This window comes from Eleutherodactylus coqui, chromosome 2 (assembly GCF_035609145.1).
Source record: "Eleutherodactylus coqui strain aEleCoq1 chromosome 2, aEleCoq1.hap1, whole genome shotgun sequence".
NCBI lineage: Eukaryota > Metazoa > Chordata > Amphibia > Anura > Eleutherodactylidae > Eleutherodactylus > Eleutherodactylus coqui.
This window is the reverse complement of record NC_089838.1, coordinates 220,568,378-220,588,015: the sequence shown is the minus strand read 5'-3', so window position 1 is coordinate 220,588,015 and position 19,638 is coordinate 220,568,378. Positions and strand designations below refer to the sequence as shown.

The window sequence follows — 19,638 nt, the reverse complement described above, 5'->3', positions numbered from 1 at the left end:
GCAAATGGGGAGAGGGCAGCGCAGCCTGCCCGTGACTCAGAGCGCAGCTCAGAGTCAAATCTCAAAGTGTATTTATTCCGAAACGCAATTGTGTTTCAGAATAAAACATCCGCAGGGCAACAGGCTTCCATGTCCTGGGTTTATGCTGCCTGTGGTTTGGGCAGCATGAGGCTTTATTCACACAAGTGTTTTTACACGGCTATTTAGCCGCGTTTTCATGCAGAGTCCAAAATCACGACCATCTGGGACATTGGATTTCAATGCATTCATTCACATGGGCGATTTTCCATTGCGTAAAAATGTTGCGCCAAAAAAAAAATTGCACATACATGACCGAAATCGGCAACCACAATTATACGCTGCAGGTTACAGATCCAGCACGTCCTGGATGTATCTTTCGACCGATATACGCTGGTGGCTCTTAGCTATGGGAGCTGGGAAAAAAGGGAGGGGAGGCAGTTTAGCAGCGTCCAAAGCAGGGAAAAGCATACAGGTGCCTCTATTTAGGCATTTGAATTCTTCCGAGGATTTTTGCCGAGCAAGAGATTTCCTGGGTGCCATGCCGTATTTTTCACTCATACGTCGCACCTAGCCGTGTGAATGGATGAGAAAATGCTTGGGACTTGATCGCGTCTTTTCTTCATTTACGTGATGGGCGACCACAAAAACGCATACGCTCGTGTGAAGGAGCCCTAAACCTGATGACAGAATCCCTTTAAACTGCAAAGAAACTGTACAGCGTGCGCAGAGTTCCTGCAACTCGACAGAAAAAGTCCTGAAAAAAATGCCACACCTTGAGAACACTGTGTATTAAAAGATCAACAACATTAAAAGTTACAATAAACACATCCACAAAAACTTGTAGTCTGTTCCATAATTCCCCATTGACTTGCAACAATCATCTAGCTGCTTCGCTTTTGCAGGAAAAAAGACAACAAAAAAGTCCCAACAAACAAGGCGTATTTCTTCAGAATGCCATGTGTGCAGGCACCGCTAATTGGAGATTTTGAAGAACTGCCTCAAACACGGGTCACCTAAATTATTACAAGAACAGCTGAATCATATGAGCAAGCTTTCTGCATGAAACACAACTGCCTGAACTACAAAGAGGGTCTCAATTTGTTTCAGATGAGTGCCAGTGCGGTATTTGTTTTCAGCTCAGATACAGTTAACATGTTCATTGCCAATGGAATTATGAAACAATACAAATGTGAGAGGATAAAACAGATACTCATGTTCCAACATGTTTGCACTGAGTGGCTATATGTTTGTGACATTAGGAATAAAGCGCCCCTTCCTTGTGATAATAACATACTTTATAGTCACTTTTTATGCTGTTTTTAGAATCAACGTTCGAATAGAAGGCGTAAATTATGTTTATTGATTATTTTGGTGTTTGAATGATTTTGGCAGTTTGGATATAATATGTTGTATTAGTTTGTGTGTTCTATGGTTATCTGTTTATTTGTATGTTAGATAGAGCAAAAGTTTAATGTGTTTCAAGAGAAACTAGACTAGAGAAAAAAAGTCATAAATCAGTAGTTCAAGTGAAGATAAGAAAGTTTGTAATATATTTTATTACAGAAAAATGCCTTTTTCTGTACTTCTCCTCCTCAAAACGATTGAAGGTCTAATTTTACTGGCAAGTCTAATATGAATACAAGCTTATCCAGTCTGTCTTGCCTGACCTTCTTCGTACCTGGTATATTCATGATATTTCAGAAGATGACACATTAAACTGAATATCCAAGTTTGAACATTTGGTCTGATGGAGAGATCTTCTATTGTATTAGTTTAGAAGAAAAGACACAATTTGCAACACTATGGAGGGAATTTATTAAGGGCTTTGCAGCAGTTTTGTGCCTCAAAATTCGCCAATTGTGTTGCACATTACAGTTTTGCAATAATTTGTGACTTTTCTTTGCCCTTCACCAATTTTGAAGAGTATGTAATGCAAGTCTTAATAAATCTCCCCCTATATTTTTCGTTGGGTTTGTATGTTTTATTATGCGCCATTTTTAATAAATCTTATGTGAAGTGATACAGAATTTAATCAGCTAACGCTGCTTATTAGAGATGAGCGAACGCGTTCGTCCGAGCTTGATATTCGTGCGAATATTAGGGTGTTCGGGATGTTCGTTATTCGTGACGAACACCATGCGGTGTTCTGGTTACTTTCACTTCCTTCCCTGAGACGTTAGCGCGCTTTTCTGGCCAATTGAAAGACAGGGAAGGCATTACAACTTCCCCCTGCAACGTTTAAGCCCTATACCACCCCCCTGCTGTGAGTGGCTGGCGAGATCAGGTGTTCGCCTAATATAAAAGTCGGCCCCTCCCGCGGCTCGCCTCAGATGCGGTGTGAGTTAGATGAGGGACAGTGCTGTTTATACCGGAGCTGCTGTAGGGAAAGAATTGGTAGTTAGTGTAGGCTTCAAGACCCCCCAAAGGTCCTTATTAGGGCCACTGATAGCTGTGTGTTGGCTGCTGTTAGCAGTGGGATTTTTTTTTTCTCAAAATCGCCTCTGCAGACCGTTGCACCTGGCATTAGGGACAGAAGTGCTGCATAGGCAGGGAGAGTGTTAGGAGTGAGTGTAGCCTTCAAGAACCTCAACGGTCCTTTCTAGGGCCATATTTATCCGTGTGCAGTACTGTCCAGGCTGCTGTTGGCTGTGCTGCATTTTTTTTGGGCTTCTCAAAATCGCCTCTGCAGAGCATTCCACCCTCCATTGATACTGCAGGGAAAGAATTGTATAGGCAGGGCCACAACACAGTTATTATTCATAGAATATACGCAGTGCTGCCTGTTGGTGGGAAAAAACTGAAAACAAATCTATTTGTCCAGCCTCTGTCCGTCCTTACGGGCGGTGGACACGTGTGAGCTGCGTGAAAAACATTGCTAAATCATACGCAGCCAGCTACGCTTTACTGCTGGGTTCGCCATTTGCTTTCCTTAATTGGGAAAAAAAATACCTGCTCTCCAAGAGTTATAATAACTCTGCTACCCTCACGTTCTGTGACACATAAGCAGGGACACAGCACAGTTATTAAACTTCTCAGGTTCATTGAATATACGCAGTGCTGCCTGTTGGTGGGAAAAAACTGAAAAGAAATCTATTTGTCCAGCCTGTGTCCGTCCTTACGCCTGTGGAGACGTGTGAGCTGCGTGAAAAACATTGCTAAATCATACGCAATTCCTGAAAGTGATCTTCCTAGTGAAGACAGCCATGTGTTGCGTACAGGTACCCTGGCACACATGGCTGACTTCATGTTAGGATGCCTTTCTCGTGACCCTCGCGTTGCACGCATTCTGGCCACTACGGATTACTGGGTGTACACACTGCTCGATCCACGGTATAAGGAGAACCTGCCCACTCTGATTCCCGAAGAGGAAAGGGGTTCGAGAGTGTTGCTATACCACAGGACCCTTGCGGACAAGCTGATGGTAAAATTCCCAGCCGACAGCGCTAGTGGCAGAAGGCGCAGTTCCGAGGGCCATGTTGCAGGGGATGTGCGTAGATCGAGCAGCATGTACATCCCAGGCAGTGCAACAGTCTTTAAGGGCCTGGCCAGCTTTATGGCTCCCCACCAAGACTGTGTCACCGCTCCCCAGTCACGGCTGAGTCGGCGGGAGCACTGCAAAAGGATGGTGAGGGAGTACGTAGCGGATCGCACGACCATCCTTGGTGACGCCTCTGCCCCCTACAACTACTGGGTGTCGAAGCTGGACACGTGGCCTGAACTAGCCCTGTATGCCCTTGAGGTGCTTGCTTGTCCTGCGGCTAGCGTGTTGTCGGAGAGGGTGTTTAGTGCGGCTGGGGGAATCATCACAGATAAGCGTAGCCGCTTGTCAACCGACAGTGCCGACAGGCTAACACTCATCAAGATGAACAAAGGCTGGATTTCCCCAGACTTCTGTTCTCCACCAGCGGACAGCAGCGATACGTAAGCAATACGTAGGCTGCACCCGCGGATGGAAGCTACGTTCTCTCTCACCATCCAAAACGGGGACATTTCTGCTTCATCAATCTGTGTCTAATATTCCTCCTCCTCCTCCTCCTGCTCCTCCTCCTGAAACCTCACGTAATCACGCTGAACGGGCAATTTTTCTTAGGGCCACAAGGCTCACTCAAATAATTTTTCTGAACAATTTTTATAAGTTTCAATGCGCTTAAAAGCATTGGAACTTTAACTTGAACCAATTTTTCGTTACACTGGGCTGCCTCCAGGCCTAGTTACCACTTAAGCCACATTAACCAAAGCGATTAATGGGTTTCACCTGCCCTCTTGGCTGGCCATGGCCAATTTTTGGGATGTACATTAGTACTGTTGATACAGCAATTTTTGTGGGCCCTCGCCTACAGTGTAATCAAATTAATTTTTAGCCCACCTGCATTACAGCTGACGTTACCTCAGCTGTGTTGGGCAATGCAATGGGATATTTCTATGTACCGCCGGTGGCTTCCTGGCACCCACCCAGGCAGTGGGTCCACAGGGAGTTAAACCTACATGTGTCCACTTGTAAAGAACCCCAGTCTGACTGGGGCATGCAGTGTGGGCCGAAGCCCACCTGTATTACGCACGACATTACTACCTCAGCTGTGTTGGGCAATGCAATGGGATATTTTTGTGTACCGCCGGTGGGTTCCAGGGAGCCACCCATGCTGTAGGTGCACACTGAGTTTTTAATACATCTGTACACTTCTAAAGAACCCGTCTGACTGGGGCATGCAGTGTGGGCCGAAGCCCACCTGTATTACGCACGACATTACTACCTCAGCTGTGTTGGGCAATGCAATGGGATATTTCTATGTACCGCCGGTGGCTTCCTGGCACCCACCCAGGCAGTGGGTCCACAGGGAGTTAAACCTACATGTGTCCACTTGTAAAGAACCCCAGTCTGACTGGGGCATGCAGTGTGGGCCGAAGCCCACCTGTATTACGCACGACATTACTACCTCAGCTGTGTTGGGCAATGCAATGGGATATTTCTATGTACCGCCGGTGGCTTCCTGGCACCCACCCAGGCAGTGGGTCCACAGGGAGTTAAACCTACATGTGTCCACTTGTAAAGAACCCCAGTCTGACTGGGGCATGCAGTGTGGGCCGAAACCCACCTGCATTAACCCTTTCCAGTCCACTGTGTGACCTGTGAAGACATTAGGGTTTAAGGCTGTACAGCTCCGTTGTTGGTAGACGTCCGTCGGGGTTCTCTTACTGTATATTGCCAGCCTCTCTGCTGTCGGAGCCTATCCTACGTGTCAGCTCATGCAGTACTGGCTTTAGCCAGCATATAGCGCCGTTGTATAACAGCAGAAAAAGAGTAAGCCCCCTAGGAAAACCATATACAAATTGGATTGGAAAGGGTTAAGCACAACATTACTACCTCAGCTGTGTTGGGCAATGCAATGGGATATTTCTATGTACCGCCGGTGGCTTCCTGGCACCCACCCATGCTGTAGGTGCACACGGAGTTTTTACTACATCTGTACACTTATAAAGAACCCCAGTCAGACTGGGGCATGCAGTGTGGGCCGAAGCCCACCTGCATTAAGCACGACATTACTACCTCAGCTGTGTTGGGCAATGCAATGGGATATTTCTGTGTACCGCCGGTGGGTTCCAGGGAGCCACCCATGCTGTGGGTCGACAGGGACTTCACAATAGGGAGTTGTACCTGCCTGTGTCTATGAATTAAAAAGCCCGGTCTGACTGGGGCATGCAGACACCTTGACAGAATGAATAGTGTGTGGCACATAGGTTCCCCATTGCTATGCCCACGTGTGCAGCTCCTGATGGCGGTGGCACAGGATTCTATTTCTCATTGCTTCTGTACAGCATTGTGGGCTATCGCTCCGCCACTTTTAAAGAGGGTCGCTGCCTAGCCGTGCCAACCTCTGCAGTGTGTGCCTGCGGTCCCTCGTCATGGCAGACGCAATTCTAAATAGACATGAGCGTGGTGTGGCATGAGGGCAGCTGAAGGCTGCGCAGGGACACTTTGGTGTGCGCTGTGGGGGGGAGGGGGGGGGGATTGGGCAGCATGTAACCCAGGAGAAGTGTCAGTGGAGTGTCATGCAGGCAGTGATTGTGCTTTGTTGGAGGTAGTGTGGTGCTTAGCAAAGGTATGCCATGCTAATGAGGGCTTTTCAGAAGTAAAAGTTGTTGGGAGGGGGGGGGGCCCACTCTTGCCGGTATTGTGGCTTAATAGTGGGACCTGGGAACTTGAGATGCAGCCCAACATGTAGCCCCTCGCCTGCCCTATCCGTCACTGTGTCATTCCCATCACTTTCCTGAATTGCCCAGATTTTCACACATGAAAACCTTAGCGAGCATCGGCGAAATACAAAAATGTTCTGGTCGCCCATTGACTTCAATGGGGTTCGTTGTTCGAAACGAACCCTCGAGCATCACGGGAAGTTCGTTACGAATAACGAACACCCGAACATTTTGGTGTTCGCTCATCTCTACTGCTTATTAATTCAGGAATTATATATTTTTGGTATCATAGGCTTTTGGAATATTTTTAGAATTCAGCCTTTGTGTATTAGGCAGACTTATAAGTAAAGATGAGTCACGTGGATTATCACACATTTTCTGGAAGAACAGGTTTAATCAGTGATTGATGGCAATATCCATCACTACGGAGGCCTGATTTAGTCTCAGGGAATGTATGCTCACATCCACAGAAGTTGGTTCGTTCGGGACTTGTCACCAGTCAGCATAAGTTGGATAATTGTAAAGTGCAGTGTTTTGTGATTATTGTATTGTATGCAGGAAAACACTTTTATAGAAAAAAATAGTCTTGACAGAAAAGCCACCAATTAGTTCTTCATTTGATTTAATAAAAGTTCATAGAAAACAAATATACAGTCACATCCACCCAGGACGTGCTGATCTGTAACCCGCAGATGTCGCACAATAAATGCACAAGCTGCATCAAAACAATAATAAGCAAAAAACATGGGAACTCTTTCCCTATCTAAATAACCTCAGGGACGGGGACCTGCCTAAATGCAGGCAATTCGCCCTGGGGTCCTACAGATGGGTAAAGGCCTGCACATGGGCATATTTTCATTGTGGAATCCGTAGCGGGTGTCTGCCTCCGGATTTCACAGCAAAGACCACCCATAACATGCTATTGAAAAATGATTTTTTCTGCACACAAGCAGAAATTGATTGTGATTTTCTGCTTGCAGAGGAAAAATCATATCATGTTCTATTTGTAAGTGGATCCCGCGCGAACGGCTTCCATTGACAGCTTCCACACCCTGAAAAACCCTCGCTCGGCTTAAATCCTCTGAATTGACTTCTAATGCCTACAGAGAGGCTCCTGTAAGCTTTTTGCACCGTTAGCCGCTACAAAAATGCCTCGCCCTCCCTTTTTTCCTCTGCTCCCATAGGAGACTATGGGACCAGCTGGCGTATATCGGCCAAAAGCTAGTTACAGAACTATCTAATTGCCCAACGTATATGCGTTGGCACATATTTTGGTTGCATATGTTCCATTTTCACGGTTTTTACGCGCCGTATATTCGCCCATGTGAACGGATGCATTGGAAACCAATGCTTATATATACAGCCGAGCATGAAAACGCGGCATCTATGCGCCTGTGGGAAAGAGCCCTGACAGTCACAAGCGTCAATGTTAGAGGATAGAGCAGTGAAGCAACACAAAGGCCATAAAATGATCAATCAATCAGTTACTTATTTCAGAACTTAGATAATACACCTATTGTTACGCCGTTATTAGTGAAGCATAATCAAGTCAAGGCGGCTTATTGCACAACTCTGAACCAGCTGATGACTTCATTCACTCACTAGTGAAATTGGTGCTAATAGACATACAGACTTAATATTTTATGTGGTTGAATATAATTAGCCAGTTTTTATGCTTTTACATTCTATAAGAAACCTGAACGTAAAAACTATGCCCCCTGTTTAGCTGACAGACTCTTCGAGTGCCTATACACACGGTGGATAGCTAGATAGATAAATACTCCATTGTGCGTGAAAGTTACATGAGAGGATTGGAATTTCATAGATGCCATGCTAGGTGTTTTTGCCTAAAAATCATCATCTCACCTCCGTGGGTAATGTTCACGAGCGTGATAATGGGTGGAGTTTCTCGCCCATTTGTAGGTAGCCTCAGGCTGAAGCTACATACAGACCTGTGGTGCTCCAGCTGCAACTTATAGTAATACAATGGGGAATGCATGCTATATTGCAAAAGCAGTGAGAAAGATGGGTGAAGTTAAAAGGGGTCATGGTCTACAACAGACCAGCAGATTTATCATGACTTAGCAGGGGTAGATTTTAATGTCTGACATAGCAAAGTCAAATTTATTAAAAGGCATCTTCCCCAAAGAGTCTTTCTAAGATCATATTTACATGAACCTTTCATGCATCAGGTAAATAAACTATATAGTGGGAAAAACTAGAGTGGATAATAAGTTTTTCACAGATCACATGACTGCGACTGTCTCACAGCATTGACTGTTTTATGAAAAAAAGTCTAAATATAGTCCTGGCCATAAACTTTACTTGAAAATGATCTGAAATAGTCATTTTTACTACATTGGTCATCATCACTTTAAAGGTAACCTGTCATCACCTTTGAGCCCCATAAACTATGGAAAGGGGATTCTGAGGAGCTGTGCTTCATACTCACTAGGCTCTCCCTTCCAGTGCTGTGTCCCGGCGAAGTTGGCACGCACACAGCTTGACTCTTTTCAGGTGTCTCAGTGCCCGCGCTCTCCCATAGAGATGAATGTGACGGCATAGAGCCGTCTAAAAAGAGTCACTATGTCCACACTCCAACTTCGCAGGGACACAATGCTGGAATGGGGCACTAGGTGAGTATGAAACACAGCTCCCTGGACTGCCTGTTCTCTCCATAATGTTGTTTATGGGTCTCAAAGTTGATGATAGGTACCTTTTAAATATTCACAAGAACCAGTCTTTCTCAAAATAGTGATTGGTTACATCGTATGCACAGCCGTTGGTTGCCAAATGTCCAGTATCTGCGCATATTGATGGTCACATTGTGCATATTTATAGACAAGTGATCAGCAGAATTAGTTTAATCTAATATTCATGATCAGCTTTGGAAAAGAAACTATACTCGTTATCTTTAAGACTGCTTAATGCATATCAGTCAGCTATGCCATAATGCCCAAACCAAAGGCTTCCACTACATGGGACCCCATGATGCTTAGAATGATAGCAAAAGAAAGTAAGAGCAGTTGATGACCTTTTCACTAGAGAAGGAACGTAACCATCTCTACACTGTAAATGGGAAATTGGGGACTCCGTATTCCTGTTATTGGAGAGTTCCCAGCTATAAGATTTTCCAACATATTTTACACAAGTTAGACACATAAGGGGTCATGCAGCTTGACTCCTAACTGACATGTCTAATTGATGTAAAAGATGTAGGAAAACCTTATGTAAATTGGAATGCATGGGTTATCTGAGAGAGCCAAGTGTTTGTTTTATCCTGTCCTCTACCCAAGAACTTTTAGATTTGTCTATAACTGTTACATAGTAATACTAGTAGTTGGACAAGTTGTGCTTAAAGGGGTTCTGTCATTAGAAAAAAAAACAATACTTACCTATTCCTCCCCAGACAGTCTTCTTACCGCATCTTCTACTCACCTATCTTTTCCTGGTTCCTCCAGTCCCCCAGGTCACCTCACCGCAAACTAGCCAAATTGTCTTCTTCCTGTTTTGAAGTGTCCATTAGCTGCAGTTCACTTCCTGCAAGGCAGTGAACACTATGAGTGAGTGACATAGGATTCACTGCCTAGCAGGGAATGCCGAAACCCCGGCAGCCTGCTTTAGTACGCATGCACAATATCTCATATTATAAAACACTCAGTATATGAAACACTAACGGCTAGACAATGCGCATGCGCAGTTGTGCTAAAGCAGGCTGCCAAGTTTTCGGCATTCCCTGCTAGGCAGTGAACGTTATATCACTAGTGACATAGCGTACATTGCCCTGCAGGAAACAGAATGCCGGCAATGTATGCTTCGTCACCGAAAGAAGAGGCTCCGGCCGGCTAGAGCAGCCAGGAGAAGATCAAGGAGGTGAAGATCTGTTAAGGAAGCTGCCTGGGGAGGAATAGGTAAGTATTGATTTTTTTTTTTTTAAATGACAGAACCCCTTTAAGAAGTCAGCTATTTGCTTATTTTCTAGTTCTCGGACAGCATCACTTCCTCTTTTGAGACTCCTCGGTAGCGCTCTACGCTCAGTGCTTGGTTTGTGACCTTGCTTCTACAGAGTCTGTCTGATAATAGTTACCTGATCTCTTGGTTCAGACCTTTGTCTAGTCAGCGGACTGTGCATCCGCTGAGCCATCTGATCTTTATGTCCTATACTAATGAACACAACACACATGATATGGTCACTTACTGCTTCTAGAAAGCTCCTTGTTTTTTTACCGCGGCCGCTCATTAATGAATTTTGCTAATTGGTTTATACTTCTCGGCTCATGTTTGTTTTCTCCGTTTTCTTGCAGTTTATTTATTTATAGACAATAAAACTTTTTTTTGCACTTGAAGCTGAAGGTGTGATGAACCACGTTGAGGGTTATCATCTGAGAATGCTGCTCCTTTATGACAGAAGTTACCAGTTTATAACATTCGGTTTGGGGGAACTCTTCCAAGCTTGATGAAGAATTGGTTCAGTGCTTAGAATTTTTGGGTTCAGATTATTGGTTTACTGGTTCACCCACCATGAGGTGATGTAAGGAAATGTGTCTCATGAGTTGCAAAAAACCGTATTGCGCTATGTTATACATTTTAAACATATTGTCACAATTTATAACAATTTGCTCCAATTTGCTATTTGCATTGGTGCCAAAATTCACAAAATCAAGATGAATTAACATCAAGAAAGCAGAATACACTGTATTACCCTACCAAAAACTCAAAGTTGATTGAACAAATATAATACCAACCCGGATGCGTTATACAGACCAAATACCCAAATGTTGATGACCACCATTTCGAACCTCATTGCACATGTTGTTGTCAGCTTTTTTAGTGTTCATTTTCTACATGTGTGTGCCAATATGCACATTGAACGCATCCATAGAGCCTTATAGACCTGACAGATGCCAAAAAAGTGTCAAAGCGAGTTTATTTCGTATCTTGTGAACTGATAATGGATCATGGGAGTGAGATTGGCTATGCAAGGATCAGCAGACATGGATCCATTAAGCCATAGACTGGTTTGGCTTTGGTACAAATCCTGAGGCAACACCTGATGTACCCTGATCTTCACCTTTTAACCGCACCAATCCGGATAGGGGGTTTGCTGCCAGGTTCCCAGGCCGTTACTCAGGAAGTGGTCCCAGTACTGTGGTGGATGATGCTATTAGAGGCCTAGAAGCGGTATCTGAGTGTGTAAACAGGAACATATAAAGCTCGGGTCAGAGCAGACGACACAGTTCAGCACAAGGAACAAAGAGGTCGGGTCATGGAAAGAGGTACAGATTTTAGGCTGGAGGTCAAGGTCGGCAACGTACAGGAATGTAGTCAGATTTACAAGCAGAGATCAGGAGTGGAGATAGGAACGAAATCAGGGAGGCAGATCAAACTTGCAGTTCTTCTTACATCGACAGACCAAAAGGACTTTGATACTGAGGCACCCTCCATAGAGGGAGGATACCTGATATATCCAGTGTGACAGATCATTGGTGGGGGAAGACACTGGCCCTTCAAGAACACTGGCAGGAGCACGTGCATGCTCTCTGGGCGGTCATCACAGCAAGTGTAGACATATGTGACCGGAGTCTGCACAGAGGAGAGAGTGCATGCGTGCTGTGGCTATCGGGATGGTCAAGTCGGTAGCCACAGGTTACAAATGCTACATGACTGTACCATATAAATAAAGCTTGGCTTAGTGACCCAGTAGGCCACAAGTATGAATAATGCTTCCATTGTAAAAGAACTTGTTAGGGAAGACGTATACATTCATATTAGCAGCTGACACAGGAAATCAAACAACACCGGAAAGAATCCTTGTGTCATGCCCTGCACTAACTTGTGGGTACATCATGTATACCTGACATGACTGGTGCGTGCTCAAGTGCTAGAATCACACTTCATCCATGGCTTCAGCCTCTAGGCACGTGTCTATATGTATGCGCAGATTATGGCAGAGGTTTTTGAAGCAGTCACATAATAATGGCACTTGACTGCTCACCAGCTAGATGAGCTGCACAGGCAATATATTACAGCTCCAGCTCCGTACTCCTAGTAGCCAGAATGGCACAAAAGATCTTGTTCCATTTGGCTAAGAGTGGCACTGAAAATGCAGTGGACTCATAGTTAGGAGTCCAGTGTATTCACGAGGTCAGCCTTTCCCCCACCTCTCAGGGCAGTGATTGACAAGCTGTTATGTATTGTGTATATAATACATATACTGCATATTGTACCTTCCCTTTGCAGCAGATATCCACTATTTTCATTCCAACGTCTTTATTAGTGCCAGCCTTTTTTTCGTCCTATATGTCGCCGGTTGTAAGAAACCTGGTCAGCACAAATTGTAATGCTGAGCAAACAAACTGTTAAATAAGCCCAGCAAATAAAAAGAGCAACATTGTGCTGGTGAGTGCGGGAGGTCGCCTGAGGACAGCGCTATGATTACAGGAGAGATTTCTAAAAGATCCGAATAAAGAAGAGTTGCAGCTTCCTTCGGCTCTGGTCAGACACTGCAAGCCGATGCCGCAACTTCTTCATGTTGCAATTTGTATAATTCCATGTAACAAAAGATGCGCAATTCTTGCTGCAGCTCGACGTGTGCTGTAGGCTGGCGGCACACACAACGGTTTCATCTGCATTTTTCCTTTGCGTCTTTTGCATGGCCAGATGTTTCATTAATGCCTGTAGTGAATTATAAAATGCCCCACAAACAATATGTTTTGGTTTGTGGCATTTTTGTAGCTTTTGGAATGAACAGCATTTTTTAAAATCCTGAAATTCTGTCATTAGGCATTGAGAAATATACCACACCTTGTGCCCTCAACACACCCCTGCGGTTAGTGTATATATATATATATATGTGTGTGTGTGTGTCCGGTGACACATTACCGCATTTTAGCTGCCATTATGTGTCTGTACTGCACAAGCCTGTCCCTGCCTGAGCACAGGTCTTCTGACCCAAACTCTGAGCATCATAGTAATGTCGGGAGGGGTATTGTCTCTCCTTGAGAAGAGCACCTAGAAGGTGGGTGAGGAGACTTATAAGGTCGTGCGTGCTCCTCTGGGTAATATGCAAATAAGGAAGATGCCTCTGCAGCGCCACTTATTGGATGGCAGCATTTTTGCAAATCAATGTACAACTCTTTATACAGGTCTTAACAAAGATTGGGAATTGAAAACCAAGTCAGATTCCATACACAGACAGCTCTTTCGGGGTGTTTGCCCCTCATTAGTGTGATTCTGGCTTGGTTAGTGAGAGACCTATAACGTGAGTCATAGGAATGTGTGTTGCTCGGAGTTCAGGTCAGAAGACCTGCAGTCAGGCCGCGATGCACTTCTTTCTGTTTTACATACATAAAATAGCTTCTGAAATACAGTAGTGTCACCAGCCTAACAGTTTTTATCCAGTTATTACCTGTGTATGAGTGCTAGGGCCATGTGTTTTTGCTTATCCCGTAATGTACTTTATTTGTTAGAGATGTTGACTTCCTTTTTTGGTGCATTTTCATTTGTGGAAGAGTGGCTGCCTACACTTTCATCATGCACTCTACTCACCCATCTGTCCCAGGCCCTTTAATTATATAGCCTGGTATCCTGCTTTACCAAACTCCATTGAGGCTTATGCACAAAGGGACGCGTCTGTTAGAGTCTGCTACCATACCATCCTACATAGAAAACTTTTTAAAATGCTGATAAACGTGTTGAGTTTGGCACAACTCTGAAACCTGCCTGCTTTTCCCAACATATTTATATGTGCCTTAAAAGTGGCATGAGGCTTCACATATGGCATTCATAGTTATATTGTTAGGCCAAAGGCACACAAGTATGGTCTTACTGTCCGAGTCTATATCAAACTAACGTTGAACAGCACAGGGATCCATAGTAGTTAAATCTCATCATTTTTTTTCAGGGTACATCATACGTAGTGGAAAATCAGTAGCAGAATCAACATCAAAACCATGACAAAAACACATCAACATCTGTGCCACTGGGGTAGATTTTTCAATCCACAACAGATTTTTCCCCTTTTAATTGAAGATGTGAAATCTGCTGCAGATCCTCATCACAATCCGTCCCAATACCACACGTTTTTTAATGCATTTTTTTATGTTGTTTTGAGGGCTTATTCAGACAGGTGTATATCGGTCGGGTTTTCATGCCCGGCCGATATACGCAGCCCCTCTCTGCAAGGGGAGGAGGCGGGCCTGGCCGCTGCTTGCAATGGGAGGGCTGGGAGGGAGGCAGAGCTAAGTTCCGCCCACCCCCTCCCATTATAAACAGTGGCGAGGGGTGGAGAGGGGGCAGGAGCTCTGCACTAGCTCCCAGCCAGGCCCGCCTGTTCTCCTTGCAGAGAGGGACAGCGTATATTGGCCGGGCGTGAAAACCCGGCCGATACACGCCTGTCTAAATAAGGCCTGATGCTGGTTCTGCTGCTTATTTTCCATACCTGATAGATTCATAGACTTCTACAGACTGGACAAATAATGTCCTTGTGCCATATGGCTAGCCATTATTCATCCGAGTACCTTCTGTTTTTAGTACAAGCTGTGTTGATTATACTTTCCAGAACAAGTTTACTTTGAGGTATATATCACTTTACTGCATGGGCTGCGCTAGTTTTTCAAGCTTCTATATTCTTACATAAAGATCCCACACAGAATCCGCTGGCAATCAGGCATGGAACTTTTTTTGCAAGTTGGCACTAAAAACGTCATATGTTCACATCATTCTACTTAGGGACCTGCATTGTAAAATATAAATATAATAGCACATATGTCTTTACACAGTGCTGAATAGTGGAGCCAACTGTTCTTTAACTGCCTTCAAATAAGCAATTCCCAGATATAAACTGGCCAAACAATTTTTTGGCATACATTAATCCCATGGAAACATATGAAAATGCAGCAGTGCATCCTCCTATTTTAGTATACGCACTTACTGTACACCAGGCATACAACCCAAACAAGATGAGATCAGAGCCTCAGTAAGGTAAGATTGGTTACACATGTGTTACTTTTTGGCTACATGTCATCCAATTGGCAAAGGCCTTCAGGAAATGGTAGGGAGGGGGTCTAGTTAAGTGACATAAAAATGATTATTCGGTTTCCTACACCGCATCTCCAACTCTTGAAGATAATTCAGAACAGGAGCCCGCACAGCTGCTGCTAGTACAATAACTTGTCAATGAGATTTTTCCCAGTGAGCGCACCTGCATAGAGGGGAAGCAACCATTTGTTTGGTCTTTTACAAGGCTAAGCTGAAGGCTAAGTTACTGACCAGGCACTGTACATTACCCATAAAATGCCAGTTGTCTATGACAGTTACAGCGTGCCAACTAGTAAATATTATCATTTACCATATTGTATATTCCCGTGCATGACTTCGTAGAGCACCCCATGCACCAGCATTGTTACTGTTACTTTGTAGCATTTTTTTCAGTGTGAAATCCATTTGGACATCATCATATGTAACCACTAATTGGATGGAGTAGGCTAGTTTTGTGCACTTTATTTCCTACTTTTATCATTGGCTGGTATCGGACTAGTATTTTTTTTTAATTAGTTCTTTTTTATTGAAATTATATGTTTGAATACAATTATCCCTTCATTTCTGCTCATTTATACATGCATAGGCATAATATACATAAAACATATCATTACCCAACCCAAACAATGGAATTAATCATAATTGTATTTAAACAGTATATTTAAACACTAGTGTGTTTGGGGACTGCAATACAGAGCTAATGTAAATCGGTGTATGTATTCACATGACTATTTTTTTGAAAACACAGCATAACAGTTTTTTTTGGAGTTCTTGCCTCAATATCGCTTTTATTTTCTATTGGGCAAATATTGATCAGTATATGATGAAAACTAATACCGATGACATACAGTATAAGGGCTTATTCAGACGTCCGTATATTGGTCGGGTTTTCACGCCCGGCTGATATATGGTGTCCCTTTCTGCAGGGGGAGGAGGTGCACTGAGCTCCCGTTCCCTCTCCGCCCCTCGCCACTGTTTGCAATGGGAGGGGCGGGACAGGGGTGAAGCTAAGTTCTGCCCCGTCCCGCCCCCTCCCATTGCAAATAGTGGCGAGGGGCGGGGGGAGGAAGGAAGCTCAGAGCACTGCTCTCGGCTCGTCCTGCCTCCTCCCCCTGCAGAAAGAGACAGCGTATATTGGCCGGGCGTGAAAATCCGGCTGATATACGGACGTCGGAATAAGCCCTACAACTGTATGTCATCATACATTGTGACGCAGTAATGTCCATGTGGACTAATTCTGTCCTGTGTGAAAGGTCCTTAAGGGTTAGACCGCTTTCACACATGCGCTTTTTAACACGATTACCTCGGTATAACACGCCAATGGATTTCATTGGGGCCTCGCAAACATCTGCTTGAACGCAGCACTTCCTAATACATCTCATTATCTATTACAATGATAGGGTGCGTTAAAAAAAGCTGTAAAAATGGCGGTAAAATCGTGGAAAAACGTTGCAATCAAAATCGTAATGTTTTGCTGGCGCTGTGTGAGAGAGTTGCCTTAGTCTCCATCATGACCATTTCCGAATTAATCTTTTTTAGGGTACATCAATACTAAACATATTTTCCACTGCGAAAATACTGCATTGAAAAATCTACAGCATATATTCTATGTATTTATTGAAGCTTGGTTGTGTGTGTGTGTGTGTGTGTGTGTATATATATATATATATATATATATATATATATATATATATTTCTTGTATTCTAATGTTCTAAAGAGTATCTGATGTTTCAGCAGAGTAATTTAATTCATCACGCCTGTTTATTATCCCTTTGGTTGTCATGTGACTCTGTTCGAGGGGTTAATGAGGATGTTCCCGGATGACATTACCAGGGGAAGGTGGAGTTACAAAGTAAACATTGGCGAGAGGAAGGAGAGGCTGTTTATTCTCATTGAAACCAGGATGACTAATTCTGCGCAAGTATTCCTGTCCTCCGCCCCGGCCCTTCTGCCTGTCACCTGAGTCTGTGCTCACCTACCATACAGAATATACTGCCTATATACAAGATACTGTACTGCTAGGCAGTACCCGGAAGTGACTGGCCAGACAGTGAATCACATCTCAGTGATCAGATCTGGTAGCTCAAGGCTTCATAGTTAAGAAGGTGATAATGAAACCGACAGCTAGCAATACCCTATTTCAGTAGTACCGCGGAATTAGTACCGCTATTGTACAAAGTGCAGTGAACTTGTTGACAATATGTATAGAGAAGGCATTTCTTCTTTTTTTCCAGAAGTTGTTGCTTTGAATGTATATCCACTCGGAATGGAATTTTCCTCTGTACATTTTGGCATAGATCCACATAAAAATCCACATAACAATCTGTATGCCTTACCTGCGCACTTTTCCCTTCGCGTTGTAAAGGGTGAAATCCTCTGAAATCCACATCAAACAATTGAAATGCTGCAGATTTAAAATCCACACTGCATGTCCATTCTGCTTGGATTTTTCCATGCCATGTGAATGGGATTTGCTAAAATCTCATCCATACTGTTTGTACTGTAATTGCTGCTGATTTTCTGGGTGGTAATTCCACATGGTATATCTGTTTATAGTCAGGTGGGCTACTTGTTAGACCATGTGCTTGTAGTCATTAGTATTGGTGGGTGCTTGACTCGGCCAACTCAGAACTCTATGCACACTTCAGAGTTGTAGAGAGTGGTAATTAGAGATGAGCGAGTATACTCGCTAAGGCACATTACTCGATCGAGTAGTGCCTTAGCCGAGTATCTCCCCGCTCGTCTCTAACGATTCGGAGGCCAGCGGGGGTGACAGGTGAGTTGTGGCGGGGAGCGGGGGGGAGAGAGCGAGATACTAAGGCACTACTCACTCGAGTAATGTGCCTTAGCGAGTATACTCACTCATCTCTAGTGGTAATACATGACTATAAGGCTACTCTCACACACGACCTTGGTAAAACGCCGCAATTTTGATCGCAGTGTATTACCGCAATTTTGATCCATGTCTTCTAATGCAGGTTACTGCGTTCAACAGCATTTTTTAACACACCCTATCATTCTGATGGCGTGTGTTAAAAAGGGTGAAAACGCGCCAAAATAAAGCAGATAACGTTCGAAAATCGTAGGCTATCCTGCGGATTTTGATGCTTAATTTAAAATGGCTTAAAACCTGCCTACAATTCTGCATCAAAATCCACAGTTGGACTTGTGGATTTTGGTGTGGAATTTCGCAGCTGCGTCCTGCCGTGTAGTTCCGCCCCGTGTGAAGGGTCCCTTAATAAAACAGACAGGATTTCTTTGATTAAGAAAGAGACGATAATTCGAGTGGTGCTGGGCTTTTTACATGCAGTGACGGCCTTATGTCACATGAACCCTGGGGGTGTCGTCACTAGAACAGAACTCTGCCGTTTCTTTGTAGCTTATTTTCTAACCGTGATGCAACTGACTCTGCATTGGTAACTATTTAAGAAACTTTCTGAAAAGTAAGTTTGAGCTTTTCCATGGCTTACAAAAGCCTTTTATCAGCCTTTTTATCATAAAGTAGAATAGAAAATCAACTGCTGTCAACTTTCTCAAACTGAGAGCTTTTATTACTGCCCTTTTGTATTATAGTTCTTTCCTCTTTTATTTGTCCAGTTTCCTATGCTGGAACGCTGGCCAAGGAAAGACATAACCGATCATCTGTTGAAAGCTTCACTTTGGCAAACCCATAGCTTAAATCCCCATCCTATGGCCTCAGTCTGTCTGTAGACTTCTGTGTCAGCAGAATGATGTAATCCTTCATGCCGCCTCTGTACATTTGTCTTCCTTATGATCTCAAACCTGCAGTTCCAGCAGACTACTAGTACAATCGATTGCTCACCGCCTGCGGCAGGATTTCATTGTTCAATGCACAGGAGATTTATGGACAAGGGGCATGCCTCTAGATGACAGGTACGCGTATAAATCACAGCACTGTGCTGCAACTTGGTGTACCCTTCTTACCTCCTAATGAAATGGGATGTATAACAGCACACGTCTACAACATACTATTGTCATTAGCATTAGATTCGACAGATCGGTCAAGTAGGAGTCTGGGGATCATTTTTTAACAAACTTGCATCATGGCTTAGCTGGTAATCATCTTTCTGAACTCCTCCGTTTAAGAAAATCGGACCAATATCGCACTGATTTACCTGTAATTTTACATGCGATTATCAATTGTGTGCGATACCTTTTGCAAGAAAAACCACTGAATATGCATCAGATTTGCTTACGTTTATCATGCGAGTGAAGAAATCTCAAGTTGTTCGAAGAGTAAGGCCGCCTTACAGAGCCGAGAAACCTGTGCGATATTTGTGTGTTGCAAGACAAATCTCGCGGGAATATGAACCCCATTCTTTTGAATGGAGTCATATACACAAGTGATGTATGTACTATCTTTT

At 43.9% G+C, this 19,638-nt stretch overlaps 1 protein-coding gene across 3 annotated transcripts in view; it reads left to right on the top strand.

Annotated features, from left to right (window-relative positions):
* TJP1 (tight junction protein 1) overlaps window positions 1-19,638 on the top strand; it is a 330,363-nt gene that overhangs the window by 92,519 nt on the left and 218,206 nt on the right. The window lies entirely within an intron of this gene.